The sequence below is a fragment of the Mus caroli genome, unplaced genomic scaffold (assembly GCF_978045245.1).
Source record: "Mus caroli unplaced genomic scaffold, Mus_caroli_1 scaffold_12, whole genome shotgun sequence".
Taxonomy (NCBI): domain Eukaryota; kingdom Metazoa; phylum Chordata; class Mammalia; order Rodentia; family Muridae; genus Mus; species Mus caroli.
In genome coordinates, this window is record NW_028227267.1 from 84,159,544 (window position 1) to 84,166,283 (window position 6,740).

At 44.2% G+C, this 6,740-nt stretch overlaps 1 pseudogene; it reads right to left on the minus strand.

Annotated features, from left to right (window-relative positions):
- Positions 1 to 536: 536 nt before the first annotated feature.
- LOC147001923 (aldehyde dehydrogenase, mitochondrial pseudogene) lies at positions 537 to 2,411 on the minus strand (annotated as a pseudogene).
- Between the last annotated feature and the right edge of the window lie 4,329 nt (positions 2,412 to 6,740).

Below are 6,740 nucleotides of genomic sequence, written 5' to 3' on the forward strand. Positions count from 1 at the left end.
CCTATTGAATAATCATGGACTTCTTCAATGAGTGTTTTAGCTATACTTTTACTTTAAAATGTTAATAACATCACATGAAATTGTAAAGCAATGGGAAGAGATTCTGCATATACCTCAGTATCTTTTAGTGGCTATAACTAGCAAGAACATGCTAGAATGTCAGTCAAGACGCAAATACAGAGAACATTTTCATTAACCCAAGGATCTTTCACATTATACTTTTCTATCACTTTCTTTGCTCTGACACATAGCTCCTCCTTTCTTTCTGACAAGCAATATACCTCCATTTCCACATTGCCATTATTTATGAATCTTAAATAAATAGAACATATTCACACACACACACACACATTCTGAAATTGCATATAATGATTCAGTGATACAAGATAGAAAAATCATAAGTAAACAGCACATATTACATATTTGCAACTGACCTTTCTGCAAAAGTACAAAACAATATGATACAGAAAATGCAGTTCTGACCCAGGTCCCACCACTGATGTAAAATACTAACTCAAAATATATAATCTTAAATCTTTATTTTTTTTTTGATCTGCTGATTTTTATTGCTCATTTGCTGCTTAGGGACTGCGGGTAGAAGGCAGCATCCTGCACATCTGGATGCGTGAGCAGTCTGCATTGAGCTTCATCCCCTACCCAGTTTATCAGGAACTTTCCCCCCACCAGCCCCGCCCTGTTTATCAAATTCTGACTTTCTTGGCCCAAGACACTTTGGTGAAGGGGTTTCTCTTTGGAGGCGCAGTGTGTGTGGCGGTTTTTCTCAGTATATCTTGTTGGGTTTTTGAGAACTGCAGGCTGAGGAAGCTGGCATGCCGCTTTACGAGTTCTTCTGTGGCACTTTGACGGTGACCGTCTTCACTTCTGTGTACGCCTGCAGGCCATACTCGCCCAGCTCCCTGCCACTCCCTGACATCTTATAGCCCCCAAATGGAGACTGGGCCCCAAACACATCTTAGCAGTTGATCCACACAGTGCCAGCCTGCAGAGCTTGGGACAGGTAATTGGCTTTATCCAGGTCCTTTGTGAAAACGGCGGCTGCCAGCCCGTACTTAGAATCATTGGCCCGCCCCACAACCTCCTCGATGGTCTTGAATTTGAGGATTTGCATCACTGGTCCGAAGATCTCCTCCTTGGCAATGGTCATGCTGTCTTTTACGTCCCCGAACACGGTGGGCTGGATGAAGTAGCCACGGTCCGCGGCAGCGCCCCCACCACACAGCAGCTTCGCCCCTTCTTGTTGTCCCGATTTGATGTAGCCGAGGATCTTCTTAAACTGAGTTTCATCCACCTGAGGCCCCTGCTCCGTCCGGCTGTCGAAGGGGTTCCCCACCACCCGATACTTGGCCCGGGCCACGCTGCGTTCCACGAATTCGTCATACACATTCTCCTGCACGAAGGTCCGGGAGCCTGCGCAGCAGCACTGGCCCTGGTTGAAGAACAGGGCAAAGTGGGCCTGCTCCACAGCCCAGTCCATGTCAGCGTCAGACATGATGATATTGGGACTCTTTCCCCCCAGCTCCAGGGTTACTCTCTTGAGGTTGCTGCTCCCAGCAGCCACCTGGATTAGGTGACCAACCTCCGTGGAGCCTGTGAATGCCACTTTGTCCACACCCTCATGGGATGCGATGGCAGCCCCGGTGGTAGGGCCGAATCCGGGAATGATATTGACCACACCAGGGGGGAAGCCTGCCTCCTTGATCAAGTTGGCCACATAGAGCGCGGTGAGCAGTGTCTGCTCGGCCACCTTCATCACCACCACGTTCCCGGTTGCCAGGGCTGGGCCCAGTTTCCATGCTTGCATCAGGAGTGGGAAGTTCCATGGAATGATCTGTCCACACACGCCCACAGGCTCATGGCGGGTGTAGCTGAAGAAGTCGCCGTCGATGGGAATGGTTTTCCCATGGTACTTGTCAGCCCAGCCAGCGTAATAGCGGAGACATTTCAGGACCATGTCCAAATCCACCAGGTACGAGATGACATAAGGCTTGCCGTTGTCCAGGGTCTCCAAGGCCGCTAGGTAGGTCCGGTCCCGCTCTATGAGATCTGCCAATCGGTACAACAGCCGGCCCCGGTCAGATGCATCCATGCGGCGCCAGGGTGAGCCCAGCTGGAAGGCTGCACGAGCGGCCTTCACTGCCTTGTCTACGTCCTCATTGTCCCCTTCGGCCACCTGGCAGATGACCTCCCTTGTGGAAGGGTTGACGGTGGGGAATGTTTTCCTGCTGACGGCGTCGTGCCACTCATTGTTAATGAAGATCTGGTTGCAGAAGACCTCAGGCTGATGGTTGGGGGCTGGCACCGCGCTGGTGGCAGCGGCTCAGGCGCGGTCCGCAGCGGACGGTGGTGAGTGCGGCGCGCAGCATGCTGAACTGAGCGGAGCTTAACTGACCCGAACTCATAATCTTAAATCTTAATTTGAAATTTAAAACTTTTTCCAAAAGCATCTGGATCTAGACACTGACAACAATTTCTATAGGATTTCTGTAGATACACATGATCAAATTTAGGAGTCCTTTCTTTTTTTTTTTTTTTCTTAGAATTAATTTTTTTATTAGGTATTTTCCTCATTTACATTTCGAATGCTATCCAAAAAATCCCCAATACACTCCCCCCCCCACTCCCCTACCCACCCACTCCCACTTTTTGGCCCTGGGGTTCCCCTGTACTGGGGCATATAAAGTTTGCAAGTCCAATGGGCCTCTCTTTCCAGTGATGGCCGACTAGGCCATCTTTTGATACATATGCAGCTAGAGTCAAGAGCTCTGGGGTACTGGTTAGTTCATGATGTTGTTCCCCCTATAGGGTTGCAGATCCCTTTAACTCCTTGGGTACTTGCTCTAGCTCCTCCATTGGGGGCCCTGTGATCCATCCAATAGCTGACTGTGAGCATTCACTTCTGTGTTTGCTAGGCCCTGGCAATATCTCACAAGAGACAGCTATATCTGGGTCCTTTCAGCAAAATCTTGCTAGTATATGCAATGGTGTCAGCGTTTAGAAGCTGATTATGGGATGGATCCCTGGATATGGCAGTCCTTAGATGGTCCATCCTTTCGTCACAGCTCCAAACTTTATCTCTGTAACTCTTTCCATGGGTTTTTTGTTCCCAATTCTAAGATGGAGCAAAGTGTTCACACTTTGGTCTTCGTTCTTCTTCTTCTTTTTTTTAATTTATTTTTTTATTAGGTATTTTCCTCTTTACATTTTCAATGCTATCCCAAAGTCCCCCATACCCACGCCCCCAATCCCCTACCCATCCACTCCCCCTTTTGGCCCTGGGGTTCCCCTGTACTGGGGCATATAAAGTTTGCAAGTCCAATGGGCCTCTCTTTGCAGTGATGGCCAACTAGGCCATCTTTTGATACATATGCAGCTAGAGACAAGAGCTCCGGGGTACTGGTTAGTTCATATTGTTGTTCCACCTATAGGGTTGCAGTTCCCTTTAGCTCCTTGGGTAATTTCTCTAGCTCCTCCATTGGGGGCCGTGTGATCCATCCAATAGCTGACTGTGAGCATCCACTTCTGTGTTTGCTAGGCCCCAGCATAGTCTCACAAGAGACAGCTATATCTGGGTCCTTTCAGCAAAATCTTGCTAGTATATGCAATGGTGTCAGCGTTTGGAAGCTGATTATGGGATGGATCCCTGCATATGGCAATCACTAGATGGTCCATCCTTTCATCACAGCTCCAAATTTTGTCTCTGTAACTCCTTCCATGGGTGTTTTGTTCCCCTTTCTAAGAAGGGGCAAAGTGTCCACACATTGGTCTTCGTTCTTCTTGAATTTCATGCGTTTAGCAAATTGTATCTTATATCTTGGGTATCCTAAGTTTCTGGGCTAATATCCACTTATCAGTGAGTATATATTGTGCGAGTTCCTTTGTGATTGGGTTACCTTACTCAGGATGATCCCCTCCAGGTCCATCCATTTGCCTAGGAATTTCATAAATTCATTTTTTTAATAGCTGAGTAGTACTCCATTATGTAAATGTACCACATTTTCTGTATCCATTCCTCTGTTGAGGGACATCTGGGTTCTTTCCAGCTTCTGGCTATTATAAATAAGGCTGCTATGTACATAGTGGACCATGTGTCCTTCTTACCGGTTGGGACATCTTCTGGATATATGCCCAGGAGAGGTATTGCTGGATCCTCCAGTAGTACTATGTCCAATTTTCTGAGGAACCGCCAGACTGATTTCCAGAGTGGTTGTACAAGCTTGCAATCCCACCAACAATGGAGGAGTGTTCCTCTTTCTCCACATCCTTGCCAGCATCTGCTGTCACCTGAATTTTTGATCTTAGCCATTCTGACTGGAGTGAAGTGGAATCTCAGGATTGTTTTAATTTGCATTTCCCTGATTATTAAGGATGTTGAACATTATTTCAGGTGCTTCTCAGCCATTCCGTATTCCTCAGGTGAGAATTCTTTGTTCAGCTCTGAGCCCCATTTTTTAATGAGGTTATTTGATTTTCTGGAGTCCACCTACTTGAGTTCTTTATATATGTTGGATATTAGTCCCCTATCTGATTTGGTATAGGTAAAGATCCTTTCCCAATCTGTTGGTGGCCTTTTTGTCTTATTGACGGTGTCTTTTGCTTTGCAGAAGCTTTGCAATTTTATGAGGTCCCATTTGTAGATTCTCGATCTTACAGCACAAGCCATTGCTGTTCTATTCACGAATTTTTCCCCTGTACCCATATCTTCGAGGCTTTTCCCTACTTTCTCCTCTATAAGTTTCAGTGTCTCTGGTTTTATGTGAAGTTCCTTAATCCACTTAGATTTCACCTTAGTACAAGGAGATAGAAATGGATCAACTCGCATTTTTCTACATGATAACAACCAGTTGTGCCAGCACCATTTGTTGAAAACGCTGTCTTTTTTCCACTGGATGGTTATAGCTCCCCTGTAAAAGAACAAGGGACCGTAGGTGTGTGGGTTCATTTCTGGGTCTTCAATTCTATTCCATTGGTCTATTTGTCTGTCACTATACCAATACCATGCAGTTTTTATCACAATTGCTCTGTAGTAGAGCTTTAGGTCTGGCATAGTGATTCCACCAGAGGTTCTTTTATCCTTAAAAAGAGTTTTTGCTATCCTAGGTTTTTTGTTATTCCAGATGAATCTGCTGATTGCCCTTTCTAATTCGTTGAAGAATTGAGTTGGAATTTTGATGGGGATTGCATTGAATCTGTAGATTGCTTTTGGCAAGATAGCCATTTTTACAATGTTGATCCTGCCAATCCATGAGCATGGGAGATCTTTCCATCTTCTGAGATCTTCTATAATTTCTTTCTTCAGAGACTTGAAGTTCTTATCATACAGATCTTTCACTTCCTTAGTTAGAGTCATGCCAAGGTGTTTTATATTCTTTGTGACTATTGAGAAGGGTGTTGTTTCCCTGATTTCATTCTCAGCCTGTTTATTCTTTTTGTAGAGAAAGGCTATTGACTTGTTTGAGTTAATTTTATATTCAGCTACTTCATTGAAGCTGTTTACCAGGCTTAGGAGTTCTCTGGTGGAATTTTTAGGGTCACTTATATATATTATCATATCATCTGCAAAAAGTGATATTTTGACTTCTTCCTTTCCAATTTGTATCCCCTTGATCTCCTTTTGTTGTCGAATTGCTCTGGCTAGGACTTCAAGTACAATGTTGAATAGGTAGGGAGAGAGTGGACAGCCTTGTCTAGTCCCTGATTTTAGTGGGATTGCTTCCAGCTTCTCACCATTTACTTTGATGTTGGCTACTGGTTTGCTGTAGATTGCTTTTATCATGTTTAGGTATGGGCCTTGAATTCCTGATCTTTCCAAGACTTTTATCATGAATGGGTGTTGGCTTTTGTCAAATGCTTTCTCAGCATCTAACGAGATGATCATGTGGTTTTTGTCTTTGAGTTTGTTTATATACTGGATTAAGTTGATGGATTTCCGTATATTGAACCATCCTTGCATCCCTGGGATGAAACCTACTTGGTCAGAATGGATGATTGTTTTGATGTGTTCTTGGATTCAGTTAGCAAGAACTTTATTGAGGATTTTTGCATCAATATTCATAAGGGAAATTGGTCTGAAGTTCTCTATCTTTGTTGGGTCTTTTTGGGGTTTAGGTATCAGAGTAATTGTGGCTTCATAGAATGAGTTGGGTAGAGTACCTTCTGCTTCTATTTTGTGGAATAGTTTGTGAAGAACTGGGATTAGATCTTCTTTGAAGATCTGATAGAACTCTGCACTAAACCCATCTGGTCCTGGGCTTTTTTTGGTTAGGAGACTATTAATGACTACTTCTATTTATTTAGGGGATATAGGACTGCTTAGATCATTAACCTGATCTTGATTCAGCTTTGGTACCTGGTATCTGTCTAGAAACTTCTCCATTTCATCCAGGTTTTCCAGTTTTGTTGAGTATAGCCTTTTGTAGAAGGATCTGATGGTGTTTTGGATGTCTTCAGGATCTGTTGTTATGTTTCCCTTTTCATTTCTGATTTTGTTAATTAGGATGCTTTCCCTGTGCCCTCTAGTGAGTCTGGCTAAGGGTTTATCTATCTTGTTGATTTTCTCAAAGAACCAGCTCCTTGATTGGTTGATTCTTTGAATAGTTCTTTTTGTTTCCACTTGGTTGATTTCACCCCTGAGTTTGATTATTTCCTGCCTTGTACTCCTCTTGGGTGAATTTGTTTCCTTTTGTTTTTAGAGCTTTTAGGTGTGTTGTCAAGCTGCTAAT